This window comes from Oryctolagus cuniculus, chromosome 17 (genome assembly GCF_051225735.1).
Source record: "Oryctolagus cuniculus isolate XC-2025 breed Fujian yellow rabbit chromosome 17, ASM5122573v1, whole genome shotgun sequence".
Lineage (NCBI taxonomy): Eukaryota > Metazoa > Chordata > Mammalia > Lagomorpha > Leporidae > Oryctolagus > Oryctolagus cuniculus.
This window is the reverse complement of record NC_142883.1, coordinates 70888880-70910274: the sequence shown is the minus strand read 5'-3', so window position 1 is coordinate 70910274 and position 21395 is coordinate 70888880. Positions and strand designations below refer to the sequence as shown.

General features: G+C 41.7%; 1 long non-coding RNA gene and 1 pseudogene across 2 annotated transcripts in view; both read left to right on the top strand.

Annotated features, from left to right (window-relative positions):
* The window catches only part of LOC103346015 (uncharacterized), an 82425-nt gene extending 62150 nt beyond the window's left edge, over positions 1–20275 (top strand). Inside the window, exon 6 of the long non-coding RNA XR_016223753.1 lies at positions 19307–20275. This is a non-coding gene — a long non-coding RNA (uncharacterized LOC103346015). The remainder of the gene's footprint in view (positions 1–19306) is intronic.
* LOC149121369 (Krueppel-like factor 10 pseudogene) lies at positions 2444–15715 on the top strand (annotated as a pseudogene). The gene has a single exon (XR_016224125.1). The product of XR_016224125.1 is annotated as a Krueppel-like factor 10 pseudogene (transcript).
* Positions 20276–21395: the final 1120 nt, after the last annotated feature.

Genomic DNA, 21395 nt, shown 5'->3' with positions numbered 1-21395 from the left:
CTTTAATGTTTTATAATTTTTATCATTGAGATCTTTGATGTAATTGATTGAATTTATTCCAAGGTATTTGAGTTTTGGTAACTATTGTGAATGGGATTGATCTTAGAAGTTCTTTCTCAGTCATGGCATTGTCTGTGGGTACAAAGGCTGTTGATTTCTTCTTTTTTTTTAATTTTTTTTTGTTTGACCGATAAGAGTTAGACAGTGAGAGAGAGAGACAGAGAGAAAGGTCTTCTTCCGTTGGTTCACTCCCCAAATGGCTGCTACAGTTGGTGCTGTGCCAATCCAAAACCAGAAGCAAGTGCTTCTTCCTGGTCTCCCATGCGGGTGCAGGGGTCCAAGCACTTGGGCCATCCTCTACTGCCCTCCTGGGCCACAGCAGAGAGCTGGACTGGAAGAGGGGCAGCTGGGACTAGAACCTGGCACCCATATGGGATGCTTGGTGCCACAGCTACGCCGGTCCCAAGGCTGTTGATTTCTGTGATAAGTTCCTATCCTTCACTTTTCTCTTAGGGGAGAAGAGACCTTCTACTTTGCTCATGGCCTTGTCTAAATACTGATGGAGTTTGTGGATTCAAAAGGCTTCGATAGCCTAGGCAGCTCATGTCAAGAGCCTCAGATGGTTACCAATGCCATACATAATAATGTTAATTATTAAATGAACAATGGGAGTTACTGTCCACATGTCTCATGCAGGATCTCTGTCCTCAATGAGTTGTATTATGAGAGTTCACTGTAAAACTTGTTCTAAGTTCATGTGTGTGTATGTGTGTAGTGTAACTTATTCACTCATTTGTGCTTTGTGATGGCACCTGCATCTTTTTCAAAAGAGTAAATAAACTATCATTTTTGGTCAAAACTAAATCACTAGGGTAAATTGGTATTTAATGAAAGGGACTATTCTCTGGCAGTAATCTGAAACTAGTACATTGATGCACTTTGGTAAATGCATTGGAGACTCGCTGATTGTGTATGTGCATTTGTGAATGTATGTATGGGGCGTGTGTGTGTGTGTGTGTGTGTCTGTGTGTGTGTGCTCAATTTAAAGCCACAATAAAATTGTAGCATTATCCAAAGAAATAATTCTGGAAAATCATAGTTTACAGTAATTTTTGTTCTTTGGAGATTATGATGTTTAGATGATGCTTAAAATGTTTCTGAATTTTTTTTCAGAATTCTAGTAACATACTGAAATGAAAACATACACTGAAATTCATACAGAAGAGGAAAATAGTTGGGTTCTAAGATATCATTAGACTACAGACCCAATCAGCCATAATTCAGGCCCCAAAATTAAGCCACATGTATGAGAAAATTTAAGCAGTTGTATTGATGTCACATATTGTTTGCAAACAAAAGTATCTTTTTAAAGATTTATTTATTTATTTGAAAGTCAGAGTCACACACAGAGAGAAGGAGAGACAGAGAGAGAGAGAGAGATGTCTTCCATCCACTGCTTCACTCTCCAATTGGCTGCAAGGGCCAGAGCTGTGCTGATCCAAAGCCAGGAGCTTCTTCTGGGTCTCCCACATGGGTGCTGGGGCACAGGGATGTGGACCATCTTCCACTGCTTTCTCAGGCCATAGCAGAGAGATGGATTGGAAGTGGAGGAGCCAGGACTTGAACTGGGATGCCAGTGCTGCAGGCGGAGGCTTAACCTACTAAACCAAAGCACCGTCATTGCAAAATGGCATTGTACCTGCTAAGCAAAATGCCTTCCCAATCTTATCTTTATTAGAAAGTAAAGCTTGACTGTGAGTTGAAGTATAGGAACTAGTTGTCTCCCTCCCACAGGCTGGGCTGGTTGTCTACAACACTCTGGGTCACCACTGACCCCAGACCTCTTGGGTAGACCCCCACTTGCAGCACAGTCCCCTAGCCCAGGGTGGGGCATGAGTGGAGAGGGGTGGAGAGGACCAAGGCAGCACTAAATCAGGTGACTAGGAATTCCTCTGGGCAAGGCTGGTGGATCACACTGCTGCTGGTGATTGGGAGCACACACCACTGATACAGATTCTCATTGCTGGGAAGCAGCAGACCATGCATGACCCCAGCAGCTCAGTGGCCAGTGCCTCACACACCCTTTCCACTGGTTGGCTGGCTGCAGGCTCTGCCTGCACCTAGAGCACAGAGCAGGTGGAGCAGCTACCTGAATGAAGAGAGGGCATGTAGACTAGCCATAAGCAATGGAGGAAAGAATTTCTGAAAAGTCAGAAAGGAGTTTGAATTGCTGGAGCAAAACTGCAAAGTACTTCTAAAGCACTTAAAGTCAATGACTTGCAACTGGTTGTCTGATTTTAAGAAATACCATGAAAACAGACCCATTGCATAAGTATCTGATATGTCAGAGGGAGAGAATCTGCCTCTGGGGCCACCCTATTTTCATTTCCACATTTTGTTGACTCCACCTTACAGCATGTCACACTTTGAACCCTAATGTCAATCTGCACCATTTACTTCAAGAATACTTCAAATCATTTTCCAGTCCAGTCAAGCTGCACATTGCTGCACAGTTCAGAGGAAGAAAACATCCCAGTGTCTCTCCTCCAAGTTGCCCAAGGCTCATGCAATCAGTGTGTTGCGTCATGCAGCTGATGCCCACGTTTGTAGCCACTGATCCTGCCAGTAATGCAGCCAGCATCTCCAAGTGTTAAGGACAATCCCTTTCAAAGAACCCACCTAAATGTAACACTGCAAGGGAAAAACATACCTTGTGCAGCTGGGTCACCAAACAGATGGAGATGTGAATGAAACAGTGGCAGAAGTGGAAGAGAAAGTGGGTGCTCACTTTGACTTTTCTATGCCTACCTCAGAGACAGTCATGTGTAGATATCAGCCAGCCCATGTCCTCACAACTAAAGCTGTTGATGGGTTCTCAGGTGCCCAAAGCATCTGTCATATCTTTACCTCAGAGCATTGTACAAAGCCCATAGCTGCCAATGGTGAGCTCAGATGGTACCAGGCTCTCCCATTGCCCCCAATCCTGGGTTTTCCCCTTTAGCAGCTAAAGTCTTTCCTTAGATTGACTCTTCCAGAATAAGAAGTCCCATCTGTAGTTATCCAGGATGTGGCAAGACCTACTTTAGAATTTCTCCTGTGGGGCTGCAGCTGTGCTGTCTTCAACAGCCTGCATGACCTATGGGCACCAGTTCAAGTCCTGGCTGCTCCACTTTGGATCCAGCTCCCTGCTAATGTATCTGGGAAAGCAGTGGAAGATAGCCTCAGTACTTGGGCCCCTGTACTCACATGGGAGACCCAGATGAAGATCTGGCTACTGGTTTCAGCCTTGCCCAGCCCTGACCATTGTGGCCATTTAGGGAATGAACCAGTTGGATGGAAGATCTCTCTCTCACCCTTGCTCTCTGTAATTCTGATTTTCAAACAAATAAATAAATCTTTGAAAAATTCTCACGCGATAGTCCCCAGGAGAACACATACAGGGAAAAACCCTTTTAGCTGTAGGTGGAGAGGTTATGAAAGGTGGCTTACCTCTTCAGATGCACTGTCCAGATGATGGCAAACTCACATAATGAGAAGCAATTGCCTGCCCATGTGTGAAGTAGAAGCCTCAGTCAGGAGTGAAGGCCCATCCTGGGTAGGACAAGTGCTTTGGCCACAATCAGGTTACAGGATGGCAGGTTCCATTTGTACTTACATAAGAGATGAGAAAACTGTGTTCCTTTGAATATTTTTGAAGGTTTCAGATGAGGTCAACATAGGTAGTACAGATTTTGAGTTTGTGTGGACTTTATTTTTTTGCTATTTATGATTGAGACCAACTTCTTTTCTTTGAGATTTATGTATTTGAAAGGCAGAGTTGCAGAGAAAGAGAGGGATAGAAAGAGACTGCTTGTTCACTCTCCAAATGGCCTTAATGGCTGGGACTGGGCCAAGATCTTCATCTGAGTCTGCTAGGGTGCTGAGGCCCAAGCACTTGGGCCCTGTTCTGCCTTCCCAGGTGCAGTAGCAGGGAGCTGGATGGGAAGTGGAGAAGCTGGGACTTTACCTGGCACCAATAGGGGATGTTGGTGTCACAGGTGGCAGTTTTACCCGCTACACCACAATGCTGGCCCCAATACCAACTCTTCAATGTGATTCTTCTCAACTGGTCTCAAGAATTTAGACTAGAAATAAATGTTACGGTAAAGAGATATAGCCATAAAAACAGTTTCTATTGTTCCAGAAACTATTATCTTTACCTAGAGTCATCTTGTTTATTGTTTCTAGTAATTCCAATCAACATAGATGTAGTCATTTAATGTATCTACAACTATTGCTTTTATACAATTGATACTTGGCATTCAATGACTACATGTTGCTAAAGAGGGTCCAACAATGGAATTCCCACTAATTTAATTGCTTTGAAGTGTGTAGCTACCACTTTGCATTTTTATTTTGAAAGCTTCACAAATGATTATATCCATGCATTTTATTGTCATTTGAACTTCAGTTTCCCTGGAGTTTCTTGTATAGATTTTAAAATAATATGCCAATTTTTTTTCTGCAGACTGTAGGATAAACTGCATTTTGTTTAGAAAAAAACTGAACATGAAATATACATTATAAAGAAGGATATCAAGATAACTCCTTGCAAATAAACAGCTTCTCTCATCAGTAAAATGCCCTTATGTTATGATGATGTAAGCTGTGCTTTATTGAATTAGTACATTAGAGAGCATTATTCACAGGTGGACAATGATATCATGTTAACTTATAGGAGGTTTTTGGGATACAGAAGTAGATAGGTAGAAAAATTAGTATATTCACTTATGTTAACAATATTTCTGTTCTGTTATATAGCAGATGATAAACACTGTGGTAAAGAGATAGAGGGATCCTCTATCTACTGGTTCTCTCCTCAAATTCCTGCAACAGCCAGAGCTGTGCCAGTCTAAAACAAGGGCCCATAACTCAATTCATGTTTCCACATGGGTGGGCAGTAAAGGAGGGACTTGAGCCATCATTTGCTGTTTCCCAGAGTGTATATTAGCAGAAAGGCTAGATCAGAAGCAGAGTAGCTGGGACTCAAACCAGGTGCTCTGATATGGAGCACAGGCTTCCCAAATGGTGATTTAAGCTACTGTGCCACATGCCCATCTCCAGAGAATCGTTCTTGCCTTAGGAACTTAAGGCCCAGAAAACTAGGGAGTTTGAGTAGTCCTGAATTCACAGACACTGAAATATGCTGTACAAATTAATGTCTACTGAAGGATCCTGCTGTTTGCAATATTGATTGCATGATTTCACCACAGTTTGTGCAATGTCCACTTGTTACATTGTAGTCTGAGATTGCCTGTAATTGGGGTTGATGCATTTCCTACAGAAGGGGCCATTGGCGAGACAATAACTGCTTCCTGGCAGAAAGAATATCAGTTCCTGCCCATTGACTTAGTAGATTGTCCACTTTGCAGGAATAGATCCTTATAATATAGAGAATATTGAAAAGAACAAAAGTGAAAAATTTCAAAAAACACAGTGAGGAAAACGAGACCTGTGTTTGAGGATATAACACTGAAAATCCAAGCAATGGCCCCTTTTCCTAACCCTAAAAACATTGGGACTAAATCATTATCTTGCGAAAGGGGAATTTTAAAATACAAATTAGATTGAGTATATAAACCTTGAAATAGAGAAATAATCTTGCAGTACCCATGTGGATCTGATCAAACATTTGACTTGTAAAAGAAGAAAGCGCATGCAGAAGGATTGGCCAGGGATATGTGCAGGATTCTGTTATTTTCTGTTGCTTCCTTTGAATAAAGAGTCTCATGATCCATGAACTGCAGTGCTCTCTAGAAGCTGGGGACAGACCTCCACTTATAGTCAGAGATAAAACAAGGACTTTGGTCCTACAACCACAAGAGAATGAATTCTGCTGAAGACCCAATGAGCAAAACATGAATGGACTTGTGGAGCTTCCAGAATGGAATATGCCCTGCATTTTAGCCTGATAGACTTATGACATACAGAATATCAGAATGCAAATTTGTGCTTCTCTAAGACACTAAGTCTGCAGATATTTGCTATTTTAGTTATAGAAAATGAATACATAGGAAAACAGTTTAGTGGGGATGGAGAAGATAGAATGTTGGAAAATAGAATTCAAAAATTATATTTGGTGTTGCAGATATCAAGATAAGTGTGTAAGTAGATAAGTTATTTTGAAACAGGTAAATCCTGTAATAACACTCAAGTTCAACTGTGGTGTTATTCATTCCTTTCATTTACACTTAGAATCACACCTGCCATTAATTGTTACATCACATAGGAAAACTCTGATTTGGATTAATGTAGGAAATAATCAGTGAAATTTAAAGTTAAAATAATGTTTTCTCCATCATGAATTAGCCTAACCTTGTTCCAGTGAAAACTGACAATAGGATCAGGGTTATGCTGGAGATAAGACAGAGGATACTTACTGAGGAAGTTTGGTATGCTTACTGGTTTCATGGTGTCCTTCATTTCATGGAAGTCAAGAAAGATCTGACCAATGGTCAGCTGTATTATAAAAGATTTTGTCAGATTTTACAGGTAGTGTGATTAAAACAGCCTTCAGTGTACAGTTGCAATTTATGTTTTTCCAACTTTAAGCAGCAGAACTAGGTTAGCAGAAGTGGGATGAGGGAGAGAGAAAAAGGAAAGATAGAGCTTTCTTGCTCTATTACTTAAATTAATTTCTTTAAGAGGTCCTAGATTGGGTCCAGCATTGTAGTGAAGCAGGTTAAGCCACGACTTACAATGCCAGCCTCTCATATGAGCACCAGTTCATGTTCCAGGTACCCCACTCCCAATCCAGCTCTCTGCTAATGCAACTGGCAAGGCAGTACAAGATGGCCCAAGTACTTGAACCCCTGCCACACACATGGTAGACCCAAATGGAATTCTGGGCTCCTGGCTTCAGCCTAGAACAGTATTGATCTTTGTGTCCATTTGTGGAATGAATCAGCAAATGGAAGATTCATGCTCTCTCTTTGTGCGTGTGTGTGTGTGTGTGTATGCATGTATATATGTATATATATCCCTCACTCTTTAACTCTGCTTTTTAAATAAAAGTTTTAAAAGGAAATAAACAAGAGGTCCTGGCTTGTGCTTATAAACTGCTATTTGAAGGCATCCAAGATCCTCCTACAGAATAATAAATCCATACTTCACTATAAAACTTAGCATCCCAACCCAAACTTCACAAATGAAATTGCATACATTCTTTAACTTTATGCCTATAGCTTTCTCCCAAGAGTAACTCTTTGGTAAGAACATCTGGAGGGTGATTAATCGAGTACAATCTATATAACTTGTCTAGAAAAGAAGAAAAATAAAAGCACAAGGTCATCTAAAGATTTGAAAGATTTGGAACCACACAGATTAACATAATTACATTTTAGTATTTTATTTTTCATAGTTTATATGAAAAGCAAGTTCCTAGGAAATTTAGTTTACATTGCTAAGATATTTTTCTCAGTGAATAACCTCCTTTTGTAGTGCAAATATATTATTTCACCATCAAATTGAAGATTTTTTTAAAAATTTTATTTATTTATTTGAGAGACAGAATCACAGACAGAGGGAGAGACAGAGAGAAAGGTCTTCAAATGGCACAATAACTGGAGCTGGGCCAATACAAAGCCAGGAGCCAAGAGCTTCTTCTGCATCTCCTATGTGGGTGCAGGGGTCCAAGCACTTGGGTCATCTTCCACTGCTTTTGCAGGCCATGGCAGAAAGCTGGATTGGAATAGGAGCAGCTGGGACATGAACCGGCACTCATATGGGATGTGGGTGCCACAGATGGAGGCTTAGCCTACACCACAGTACCAGCCCCCAAATTAAACTTTTGTGTAGGCTTTTGGATTTGAATATAACATTCAACCTTATAGATAAACATTCCTTTGTAATGATTTGATTTCCTTGAAAATATTCAGGTATTAAGTATTTTTTAGAAAGTATATTATAATCAAGATATTGTTACCTGTGAATTGAATCCAACATAAAGAAGCTTGCTAACATAGGACGATTTGGTAGACATGTATTTAAGGAAATTTCTTCCTTTTATTTTAAAAAAAATTCCTAGGACCTAATAGAATTTTAAGACAAATTGTTAGAATTAATAGTATAGAGTTTGACTTTGTGTAGATACAAGTAATAAAAGTCTTTAGAAATAATATTTTCATTTTGAATACAAGTAAAAGCTCCAGTTTGCAGCTCATGTTCAGAGGTTCTGATATACATGAACAACTTTTTAAAAAAGATACCACCAAGGCTGGTGTGATGTGTGACTATAGAAGTTGAATCAATGAACAGAGACTAATGCCATCAACAGATCCATTGCTCATATTAATAGTACCATAAAAGGTAAAACTTTGTGTTTATAGCTAAATATTTTAAAAGCTATAGTCAATATACAAGTGATATTATTATGAATAAGTACATTTCAAGAAATAGAAAATGACAAATCAATTTTTGCTTAATTTTGTATAACCTAGAAAATTTGTATCTTTCTGAATAATATACCATTTTCCCTGAATATTAGAATTTTATGGGAATGCAATGTCAGTAATGATACATATGGATAAAATTAGTATAGTACTACAAAATATAAAATGAATCGAGGAAAAAATGTGTAAGGGGCACATCTTTGGGCCACCAGATAAGATGCCACTTTGGATGCCTGATCCAATGTTGGGGTGTCTGAATTTCAATTCCTGCCCTGCTTCTGACTCCACCTTTCTGTCAGTGTGCAATCTGAGAAGCAGCAGATGATGACAACAATATTTAGGTCCCTCCTACCCACAGGTGAAACCTGGATTGACCTGGGTTTCTTGCTTGGCCTGACCCTGCCTCAAGTTTGGCTGGCATTAGGTAAGTAGACCAGTAGATGGAAGATCTCTGTCTAACTTTCTCTCTGTTGGTGTCTGCTTTTCAGGTAAATAAAATGATTAAATGAACTTTGGAAAGTATTAAATCATATGAAGTGCTGTGCAGTGATTAAAATAAAAAGTAAAACAGAAGTGATGCCCACAAATTTCAAGGCAGATTTTAATTGGTTTTGGAGTAGGGATATTAGCATGTGAGAAGAATATTGGAGCTGTGTGTGGACAGGGAGCTAAGCTGCTACCTGCGATGCCAGAATCCCAAGTCAGATTGCCAGTTTGAGTCTAAGCTATTCTGTTTCTCATCCAGCTCCCTGCTAATGTGCCTGGGAAAGCAACAGGTGATGGCCCAATATTTGGGCCCCTGCTACTCACATGAGAGACCAGGTAGGAATTCCAGGCTCCTGGCTTCAGCCTGGTCCAGCCCTGGTCCTGTGGACATTTTTGGAGTGAATCAGCAAATGGAAAAAAGATCTCTTTCTCTCTCTCATTCTGTCCAGTAAACAAATAAATATTTAAAAAATAAGAATGTTGGTTTAAAAAAGATGATATTGCATGTAACATAAGTATACCATTTAGGGTTGGGACAGAATGATTGAAAAAATTTTTAAATTTATTTTATTTATTCATTATTTATTTATGTATAATTATAGAGAGAGGGAGAAACAGAGAGAAAGATCTTGGCATCTGTTGATTAACTCCCCAAATGTCTGCATTGGCTAGGGCTAGGCCTGGCCAAAGCCAGGAGCATCTTCTAGGTCTCCCACATGGGTTCAGGGGCCCAAGCACTTGGGCCAGGGCCATCCTCCAGTGGCTTTCTCAGGCACATTAGCAGGGAGTTGCATCAGAAGTGGGGCAGGGGCCTGCTGGTGTAGCAGGTAAAGCCTGGTACTCTGGTGTAGGCTTAGCTTCTGTGGTGCCCGCATCTCATATCGGTGCCAGTTCGAGTCCCAGCTGCTCCACCTCTTATCCAGATTTCTGCTATGACCTGCAAAAGCAGTAAAGATGGCCCAAGTCCTTGGGCCCCTGCACCCATATGGGAGACCCAGAAGAAACTCCTGGCTCCTGGCTTCAGATCAGCCCAGTTCTGGCCATTGCGACCATCTGGGGAGTGAACCAGCAGATGGAAGACTTCTCTATCTCTCTGCCTCTGACTCTATGTAATTCTTTCAAATAACTAAATAAATCTTTTTTTTTTTAAAAAAAGTAGAACAGCTGGGACTTAAAGTGGTGCCCATATGGGATCCTGGTGCTGCAGATGTTCACTTAACCCACTGTGCCACAACACTGGCCTCCAGTAATTTAAAATCTTAAATATTAAAGTCCTTTCTGATGCTTGATTCAATGTCTCATTCAAATATATTGCATTGTTGGGACAGGTGTTGTGGTATAGCAGGTAAGTCATCACTAGGAATATCTGCAAACTATCTTCAAGTGCCTGGCGTCAAGTCCCACCTGAGCTTATGATCGTTTTCTGCTAATGTGTATTCTGGAGACAGAAAGTGATGGATGAAGTAGTTGGATTGCTGACTCCCATGTGGGAAGATCAGATGGAGTACCGGACTCCGGGATTCAGACTGACCCAGTCCTGGTTGTTGCAGGCATTTGGGAGAGTGATCAAGTGGATGATAGTTCTGCTCATTTGCTCTCATTCACCCCCTATCACTCTGCCTTTCAAATAAATAATTTTAAAATAATATACATTAATAGAATACAATGTGCTCTGGGCTTAAATATGTCCCCAGTTTCCTGCCAACAGCTTTCCTATAAACATTCATTTTTTTATTATTTTTTAGAATTATACAGAGAGAGGAGATATGGACAGAAAGAGGTGGGGGCGAGGTCTTCCACCTGATGGTTCACTCCCCAGTAGACCGCAACTGCCGGAGCTGTGCTGATCCAAGGCCAGGAGCCAGGAGCTTCTTCTGGGTCTCCCACTCAGGTACAGGGACCCCAGGACTTGGACCTTCTTCTGCCTCCCAGGCAGTAGAGCTGGATTGAAAGTGGAGCAGCCAGGTCTCAAACCAGCATCTATATGGGATGCTGGTGCTTCAGGCCAGGGTGTTAACCGGCTGTGCCACAGCACCAGCCCCACAAGTTTAGAATCAATAACAGAGGGCCTTTTACAGATTTTGTAATTTTATTTCTACTCTTGTGTCTTAGGACTCTACTTGAGATTATGAAATACCTGTAATTTCAGTTTTTTTTTTTTATTGCTGGACCTCAAATCTGTATTTTTGGGAAAAAGACCACAGTAGTGAAGTGTCATTTTTATCATATCAAATCAATGGTAAATGCTACTGACATGACTTATCATATCATTTATGATGTCAACCATGATCCCCAGGCCATTGTATTGGTTGTCAGGTTCTTCACCATAGGATGTTTGTTTTCTCATTTTTTCACTACCCCATTCTTTGAAAACCAGTCACTAAGCATAATAAACCCTCAAGAGGGGGAGAAATTCACTTCCATGACCTTGAGGAGATTTTCTCCAGAAAAATATAGTTTTACTAGCACTCAATATTGTTGTATTTTAAACCTTGGTTATTTTAAGAGCTGTGTCAGGGCTGGCACCATGGCTCACTTGGTTAACCCTCCATCTGCAGTGCCAGCATCCCATATGGGCACCAGGTTCTGGTCCCAGTTGCTCCTCTTCCAGTCCAGCTCTCTGTTGTGGCCCAGGAAAGCAGTGCTTGGGTGCCTGCACCCGCATGGGAGACCAGGGAGAAGGACCTGGCTCCTGGATTCGGATCAGTGCAGCACTGGCCATAGCGGCCATTTTGGGAGTGAACCAATGGAAGGAAGACCTTTCTCTCTGTCACTCTCTCTCACTATCTGTCAAATAAATTTTAAAAAATTGTTTAGAGTTTAAATCTATTTCTAATAATTTACTGAAAATTTGAATATGGGAATCATTATTTATTTGATAGGGCTTTGCTCTATAATTACTTTGTCATATTGAAAACAATAGAAATACATTTTGTTGACTTGCTTAATGGAACATGTTAGTCACTCATCTGAAAATTCAGGTGAGCAGCATATTGACTGCGTGTAATGGCTCCAGTTCTTCAGCTTTCCTTTACTCATGTCTGCTGCCACAGAGCATTCTTGTGGCTTCTCATTCCTGTCTAGATACCAGCCACATTTCCTAGTTTGTACATTGAGATGTGTGCAGGTCAGACAGAAGAAGAGATTTGGAAAATCATGTCCATCTCCATCCATGCTCTTGATCTTTTATCATGGCCATAACCATATGCCTGAGCAAGCCTTCTAGAGTCTAAAAATCATGACTGCATTCTTCTTTGGAGTCTGTTTGTATGGAGCCAGATGTAGAGCCCAGGTGCCCTAGTCAGGAAAGCTGAGGCCACCCTAGGTTAGCTGCCATCCAGATGAATTCCAGATATATAAGTGAGCCCCAGTGAGACTGGTTGAATCTAGCCTAAGTGAACTACGCCTCACAAACACATGACCTAATTATGTATTTCTTGCTGTAGATTGCTGAATATTTGGTATTGTTAGAATATATACTGATATAATATCTTCATATTAATATCAAGAAAATGTAACTTTAAATTTCATTAGACTTTCCAGTGTGTTTGTGACATTTCAAATATAGTGAGCAGCTGGGACTTGAACCGGTGCCCATATGGGATGCCAGCACTGTAGGTGGCAGCTTTACCTGCTATGCCATAGTGTGGCCCCTTCCTATGCATTGAAAGCATGTACATATTAACTTTCTCACATTTATTTAGAAAATGACCTATAAGTGTTATTTAATTTTACTTATCCCAGTAAAGGACCAATGTTAGCAAGTGGGCATTAAGACTTGCTCAAGGGGCTGGCACTGTGGCATAGAAAGTTAAGTCACCACATGCAGTGCCAGCATTCCACATGGGCACCTCTATGAATCCGGCTGCTCCACTTTGCATCCAGCTCTCTGTTAGTGCTCCTGGGAAAGCAGTGGAATATGGTCCAATTCTTTTTGGGCCTCCTCTACCCACATGGGAAACCCAGATGAAGCTGCTGGCTACTGGCTTTGGCCCTCCCCAGCCCCGGCTGTTGCAGCCATCTGGGGAGTGAACAAGTGGATGGAGGTGTTTCTCTCTCTCTCGCGCTCTTTATCTCCCCCTCTTCCTCCTTTTTTCCCTCTTTCCCCTCTAACTCTGCCTTTCAAATAAATGAATAAATCTCCTTTTTTTGAAGAGTTTTTCAGAATTTCCTGAACATTTCATTTTCTCATCAGGGAAAAAAATCACTAATCTCTCTTAACTCAAGATCAGGTTTCCTGAAAACTTTCCAATTGGTCACATTTCTTCATTTTACATGATATAGGATAAAAACTTTTGCTTATAAACATATTTAAAGTGAGTTTTGCAGTCTCCTTTCCCCGTTATAAATATTTATTGCATAAGGCCACTATAGACCTTAGCCTGCTGAACTTCCTATAGCTCCCCACCTCTCTTCTGTGTTGGACCTTGGACATGTCCCTCCCTTTAAATTCTGTACTTTGATATAATTTCATTTATAATCAATAGTTATGACTCCCAGTGCAATCATTTTGAGTCTGCAGATATTTTCTCTGCATATTTCCATTGAGAAAGTTTGTCATAGGATTCATAGATTGTCTCTCTCCTTAAAGTCAGTGAAAGAGCATTGAGCTATCATAATTTTAATTCTATTTCAAGATTCATTTCAGAATTTTAGAAAATCAGTTGTTATCTTTCACCTTCCTTTCTGATTGATTTTCTGAAAATAAGTCATGATCCTTTTGTAAATTATGTCATGATGTTTCCATGTTTGGAAAAAAAAAACCTTTTTCACAAGTGTTTTTCTTGGGAATCATTATTCTGAAAATGTATTTCTCCCTATGTGTTTTTTAAAAGCTTTATTTGTTTGAAAGGCAGAGTTACAGAGAGAGAAATCTTCCAATCCACTGGTTCACTCCCCAGATGGCCACAACGGCCAGAGCTGCACTGATCCAAAGTCAAGAGCTTCTTCAGGTCTCCCAGGTGGATGCAGGGCTCCAAGCACCTGGGACATTTTCTACTGCTTTTCCAGGCCATAGCAGAGAGCTGGATTGGAAGGGGAGCAGCTGGGACTTGAACTGGCACCCATATGGGATGCCGGCACTGCAGTTGGCAGCTTTACCTGCTATGCCACAGTGCTGGCCCCTCCCTATGTATTGAAAGCATATACTGTATTCTCATTTATAACAAACTTACACTAATAAAGCTCTTTAATTCTAAACAATTTCTTGTATCCTGTTATTTAATTTTGAAGTTTTTCAGCATGAAAAGGAATACAGAAAACAAATTTTGATAACATTTATTTATTTATTTATTTGTTTAGCACTAGTGCTTATTTCAGGGAGATGGACTCCAGGGTGTGTCCAGTGGAGTCCCAGGGTCTCCTGTTTCTCACATGGCCTTCAGGTTAATGGAACTTATATTTTTAAAGATTTATTTATTTGAAAGTCAAAGTTGCACACAGAGAAAAGGAGAGACAGACACAGAGAGAGAGAGAAAGAGAGAGAGAGGTCTTCCATCTGCTGGTTCATTGCCGGAGCTGCACCAATCCGAAGCCAGGAACCAGGAGCTTCCTTCAGGTCTTCCCATGTGGGTGCAGGGTTCCAAGGACTTGGACCATCTTCTGCTTTCCCAGGCCACAGCAGAGAGCTGAATTGGAAGTGGAGTAGCTGGGAATCAAACCAGTGCCCATATGGGATGCTGGCACTGTAGGCGGTAGCTTTACCTCAATCCTCACGAGTTTTTTGTGTTTGGCCATATGCTCCAAGTGGCAGGGGTCACCAGTCTTGATGTATCCTGTGAGAGCCCCACCACAAGGTCGGCGATGAATGTGTGCTGCATCTTCCCAGAGTGTGGCTCATAGTCACCACCACCCCCCAGCCATTAAACTGAGCTGGTTTACAGGCCTGAGTGGATCGGTTACTGGACCAGTCTAGCTGCCCTTTAACAGCAGTACCGCTGCAGGCCTTCTTCTCCACAGCCTGGGCGGTCTTCCTGGGTTGTGACCATGAGGTCATCCTCCATGATCCGGATGCCAACTTCCAAAAGGAATGAGGGCTCAGTGGCCCAGTCATTCTGGTTAAAGGGGTCATCAATGGAGACTACAGGATAGTTCTTTTATTTAAAAAAAATATTTATTTGCAAGGCAGCATTAGAGAGAGGGGGAGGGAGGGAGAGAGAGAGAGAGTGAGTTAGAACGATCTGCTGATTCACTTGCCAAATGGCCACAATGGCCAGAGCTGGGCCAATCTGAAGCCAGGAGTCCATCAACTGATAACTAATTAATGAAATTGTGAGATGTGCACACACACACACACACACACACAATGGAATACTACTCAGTCATTAAAAATGAAATCCTTTTTTTATTGCAAGAAACTAGATGCAACTGGAGACTGTTATGCTTGGTGAAATAAACCATCCCCATAAAAATAAATAGCATATGTTTCCCTGATTTGTTATGGATAATATACAGAGTAAAAAATGTAGTGCACATGATCAAAATTGATATTTTTACATTTGACTTTTTTAGCCCTGGTCTATACTCTTGAGGGACAGTGGGTTTTTTTTTTATTTTTGCTTGTTTGGTTGGCTTTTTTGTTTGTTTTTTTACTGAATTACAACTTGTTACTGGTTGAATTCTTTATTTAGTGGAGGGTTAAGCTTGTGTATAAAGTAAATTAAAAGTACGTCATTGTAAAAATTAAGAGTAAAATAATAAAGGAAGGAAGAGGGAGGGAGAGAGAGGGTAGAGTGGGAAGTATCATTATTCTCTTAAAACCATATATGTGAAATGCATTAAATTTATTCCATTCATTTAAATTTTTAAGATGTTTTTATTTATTTCAAAGGGATACAGAGAGGCAGAGGCAGAGAGAGAGAGAGGTGTCTTGCACCTGCTGGTTCACTCCCCAGTGGGCCACAACAGTTGGGGCTTCTTCCAGGTCTTCTAGAAGGATGCAAGGGCCCAAGGACTTGGCCCATCTTCTAATGCTTTCCCAGGCCACAGCAGGGAACTGGATCAGAAGTGGAACAGCCAGGTCTTGAACTAGCACCCGTATGGGATGCCAGAACTGCAGGTGGCAGCATTACCTGCTATGCCACAGTGCTGGGCCCTCCATTCATTTATATATAATTAACCTCAAGCTTAGTAATTCAATTTCACAAAGCAGTCTAATCTTAAAAATCAGACATATGAATAATGAGTTATATGAAGAGTGTTTACTATAATTATTCATCATAGAAAATTGTTAAAACTTAAGTTGTCAAAAGGAGAAAATATTTTCAGCCAATTAAAATCACAACCTTTAAAAAGAGTAGTTAACACCATGAAGGGAAAATTACACACTGTTGAGCAGGAAAAGTAGAAGACAAAGTAGCATGTCTGTTTGGTCATGGTTTTGTTTGTAAAATGTACGTGTATATGCATGTATCTGTGTGTAAATGTTAAGTGACTTGAATATAGAAGAGATTTGATCTCTTCCCATGGCCTATATTAAGTTTTCTGAATGTTCTGTGATGCACATATAATGCATACATGTAAACAGAGACACATTTTTAGAATGAAGTTAAGGAAAATCTTTAACATATTTATATACTTTAAAGGCAGTTATAGAGACAGTGAGGGAGAAAGAGCTCTTCCATCTGATGGTCCACTCTCCAAATGGCCATGATGGCCAAGACTGGGCCATGCTGAAGCCAGGAGCCAAGAACTCTATCCACTCTAATTTATTAGGATATTTTAACATGAGAAGATAGGATTGCTTTCTGATCTCCTAGATAAGAATGATAATCAAAATGAAAGTATCTACAATGTCTCATTTTGTTTTAATATTTGTCAAATCAGTAGTTTTTTGTTTTTTTGTTTTTGTTTTTTTTTTGTTTGTTTTTTTGTTTTTTGACAGGCAGAGTTAGACAGTGAGAGAGACAGAGAGAAAGGTCTTCCTTCCAATGGTTCACCCCCCAAATGGCTGCTACAGCCAGTGCACTACGCTGATGTGAAGCCAGGAGCCAGGTGCTTCCTCCTGGTCTCCCATGTGCGTGCAGGCCCAAGCACTTGGGCCATCCTCCACTGCACTCCTCCGTCATAGCAGTGAGCTAGACTGGAAGAGGAGCAACTGGGACAGAATCCGGTGCCCCAACCGGGACTAGAACCCGGGGTGCCAGCGCCGTAGGTGGAGGATTAGCCTAGTGAGCTGTGGCACCAGCCAAATTGCTAGTTTTTTAAACAGATGCAATATTGTTTGTATACACAATTCTAAAAGCATAATGATATATCTTTCTTCTCTCTCTCCCACTCTTCTTCCTTGCATTTTTCTTTAGTTTTTGAGATAACATTTTAAATACACTTTACAGTAAAAAAAAAAAGTCTTAATACTTCACCAAAAAAAGTTTAACAAGTAAAATGTAAAAAGACCCTAGTTTAGTGGGAATATTGTGAATGGCTATAAACAATATTTAAAAATGAAGACATAAAGTGAGAAACTAATATGTGTCCTAATTCCTTTACAAAAAGTCTCATGGCCAAATGGTAGAGTTAGAAACATACCAGGGGATTCCAATTCAATCCCATCAAGGTGGCATGTACCAATGCCATCTCACTATTCCAAGTGATCAATTTCAGTTCACAATTGATCATAATGATAGGACTAAGAGTCAAAGGGAGCACATAAACATGTCTAGTACCTGCTAACACCAATAGAATAAATAAAGGGGAGAGTGATCCAACATGGGAAGTGAGATACTCAGCAGACTCATAGAATGGCAGATGTCCTACATAGCACTCTGGCCTCAGAATCAGCCCTAAAGGCATTCAGAGCTGGCTGAAAAGCTCATGAGAGTATTTCAGGCATGGAAAGCCAAGACACTCTGGCAAAAGATCTCTGTGAGTGAGATCCCAGTGGAAAGAACAGGTCTTCAAAGAAGGAGGTACCTTTCTCTGAAGGGAGGAGAGAACCTCCACTTTGACTATGACCTTGTCTAAACAAGATAAGAATTGGAGAACTCAGAGGGCTTCCATAGCCTTGGAAACTCATGACTGGTGCATAGGGAGATTACTGATGCCATAGATAGGAGTGTCAATTGGTAAAGTCAACAACAGGAGTCACTGTGCACTTACTCCTCATGTAGGATCTCTGTCCTTAATGTGCTGTGCATTGAGATTTAATGCTATAACGAGTACTCAAACAATATATTTCACTTTGTGTTTCTATGGGGGTGCAAACTGTTGAAATCTTTACTTAATGCATACTAAACTGATCCTCTGTAAAAAAAAAAAAAAAAAAAGAAATTATCAACTCCCAACTTGACTCTCACTGGGATTAAACATGACAATAGGTCTGATCTGATTTCATCATCATTTAAAAAAAATCATCTATTATTTTTCACTTTATGTTTCTGTGTGGGAGCAAACTGTTGAAATCCTTACTTAATGTATACTAAGCTGATCTTCTGTATATTAAGATAATCGAAAATGAATCTTGACGTGAATGGAAGGGGAGAGGGAGTGGGAAAGGGGAGGGTTGTGGGTGGGAGGGACGGTATGGGGGGGAAGCCATTGTAATCCATAAATCCTACTTTGGAAATTTATATTCATTAAATAAAAGTTAAAAAAAATTAAAAAAAAGTCTCATGGGAAATCTTTCATTATTTGCCAAATATCAGTGCAAAAACATCTATTTATATGATCTCAAAGGATTGTGTATAATAAAGTAGAACTTTTCTCAAGTTTTCTTGACAGTCTCACATAAAAACTGTTTAATAAATTTAAACAGTTTCAATCTCCTTGTAAATTTTAGAAATCGTTAGGCATTCTACACTGTTTCTAGTTAATAATTCCACATACTAAAACTACTGGGGTATTTCCTATAAAGCTACGCAGAAAGGGCAGGTCTTGGAACTGAGACCCTGTTTCCTGCATGGGAAGAAAGGAGAATTGAGGTCCCCATAGATGACAGCTCGTCACGTGCATGAACCCCATACACACAGCACTGCTGCTGCCTAGTGACCACTCTGTCCACACTGCACAATCGGGGAGATGCGGGGCTGCTGCCACTCAGCTCTCCACAGATGGCTCTGGGGCTGAGACTTCTCTGCTAACAGGGAAGGGGCAGGGTGCCTGGGTCCAGGGTGCCAGTCCAGGCCCCACCCACTAGACCACAAGGAACCCAGGGAAGTGCTGTGCTGACAGCAAGATGGGGCCCAAGGTTCCAGAGACGCCCTCTGGGAGCCAGCGTCCTGCCAGCAGGTACCACCAGCTTCCCCTTCCCCGACTCTGGACACCTGGCCACACACACTCACCATTCCCAGGTATCCAAGATGGGCTGTGTTGTGGTGGAAAAGGTCAGAGAACAGCGGATGCTGCACTACCTCCACCCAGCAGCAGAGACCCCTCCTTGGACCTCTCTCCTCCAGGAATTTGGAACTCTGTGGTGTCACAATCCAGTGTGATTATGTGGCAGTGATGTCACCGCGCCTGATTGGACAGCTCGCATAGCCATCAGCATGGACGACACAGAAGTCACAACAAATCAGCATCTTTACAGCAGGGACGGGAACTCCAGGCTGCTCCAGATGGTAGAGAGGTGAGGCCTGGGTTCAGGGGCCAAGGGCCTCCCCCAGGGCTGCACCCTTTCACCAGCGGGATCCTGCCACCTGTTGGGACCCTCCTGCCTCCCCACAGGTTTTCCTGGGAGAATCCCACCTGGAGGCTGCAGCCACCTGCTTAGGTGAGTTAGAGAGTATTGGCTGTTTATTGGCTTTGGCCTTTTTCATTTCCTTCATATTGCTGACTCATTTCTATGTGGGGTTTTTAATATTAAGAATGTTTACAGATATTACAAATTCAATTTTTTTCATCTCTCCTAGATATTTGTTTTCTAGTCTGCCTCTTGTACTTTAATATTATTTTCTGTTTGTTTCTTGCTGGTACTTAGTAATTAGTGGATTTTATGCATTAATCTTTCCAGTAATATTGTTAAATTTATTTATCAGTTGTATTTATTATTAGATTTTATGAATTATCTAGGTATTTATGTGTCATCCTATGTAATTCTTCGTGTGTGTGTGTGTGTGTGTATATATATATATATATACACAATTTCATTCCTTATAAATTGAACTTTACACATTTTTTTGCCATTTATTTCCCTGACTACCCTTACAATAGAAAGTTGAAAAGAAATAGTGGTGGCATCTGGGTGTAGGCTTACATCCAGGGAAAAGCTTTCAAAGGTTCTGTATTAGTTGTATTAGTTGTGTTGGTTTTTGTAGGTTTCTTTTAATCTTGATCAGATTGAAGAAGTTACTTTCTGCTTGTTTTCACTGATATAAGGTTTTTTCATTAGATGCTGAGTTTTATTAAATGTTTTCAACATGTAATCTAAACAATCAGTGATTGTCTTTTTGCATTTTTCGCCTATTTGGATTGCTTTTTTGGGAACCTTGACAACTCTTGTATTTTTTATTATCTCTTGCTTGTAATTGACCTATTATGTTTTCCTATATCATTTCATTTATTATAATACTTTGCGGTCCCAGTGAGTCATGGGCTGGCTGTTTGTTGTTTGCTGGGACCTGGAGGCCAGGGCATGATCTCAGCCTGGCTCCCTGCAACCCCTTGCGGTCAGGACAGGGCGGGCTCCCCAGGTATGCATGGCCTCGCCGGGCAGTGCCTGCGACTGGGACGTGCCTTGTGATGGCCTCATCTGCCACCTTCAGGCATGGGCTCCAAGGCCTAGATACGTGTGGTGCTGCCCACGGTGGAGCAGATCCTGGAGGACGTGCATGGGGTGCCGGCCCAAGACCCTGTCTTCACCGCGCTGGCCCTGTAAGGTAGAGGGCTCATGCTGGGGCAGGGCAGGGGGCGGCCCCGAAGCCCCAGGAGTGGCAGCTGGGGCAGGACCTTGTGTCCTGTACTGCATGGGCCTGGGGCCAAGGAAGGCGTTGGCCCCATTAATGGAGGGGGAGAGCGCCATGGGATAGAGGCCGTGGTGGGGGTCGCAGGGGTCTCCGGCCTGGCCCAGGGTGGAGCTGAGAAGTGGGGTGTGCAAGGACAGGGTTCCGCATGCAGGATCGGGGTGGACTCTGTGGTCTCTGCGAGGTGCTCTGCTGTACTGAGCCCTGGGCCCAGATGGACCCAGAACACCGCCCCCGCCCTCCCTCGATGCCACCTTGGGCTGAGGCCTGAGGATTCTATGGGAACCTACTGTTCTTTCTCTTTCTTTCTTTTTTGAAAAAGACATTAGAGACGGAGATCTGTCCACTGGTTCGCTTCCCAAATGGCTGCAGTGGCAGGAGCTGGGCTGACCAGGAGCCAGGAGCTCCATCCGGGTCTCCCACATGGGAGCAGGGTCCCAAGCACTTGAGGCATCCTCCACTGCTCTCCTAGGACACAGCAAAGAGCTGGATCAGAAGTGGAGAAGCTGGGACTCGAACTGGCGCCCCTATGGGATGTCAGAGTCAAAGGCGGCAGCTTTACTGCTACGCCACAGCACCAGCCCTG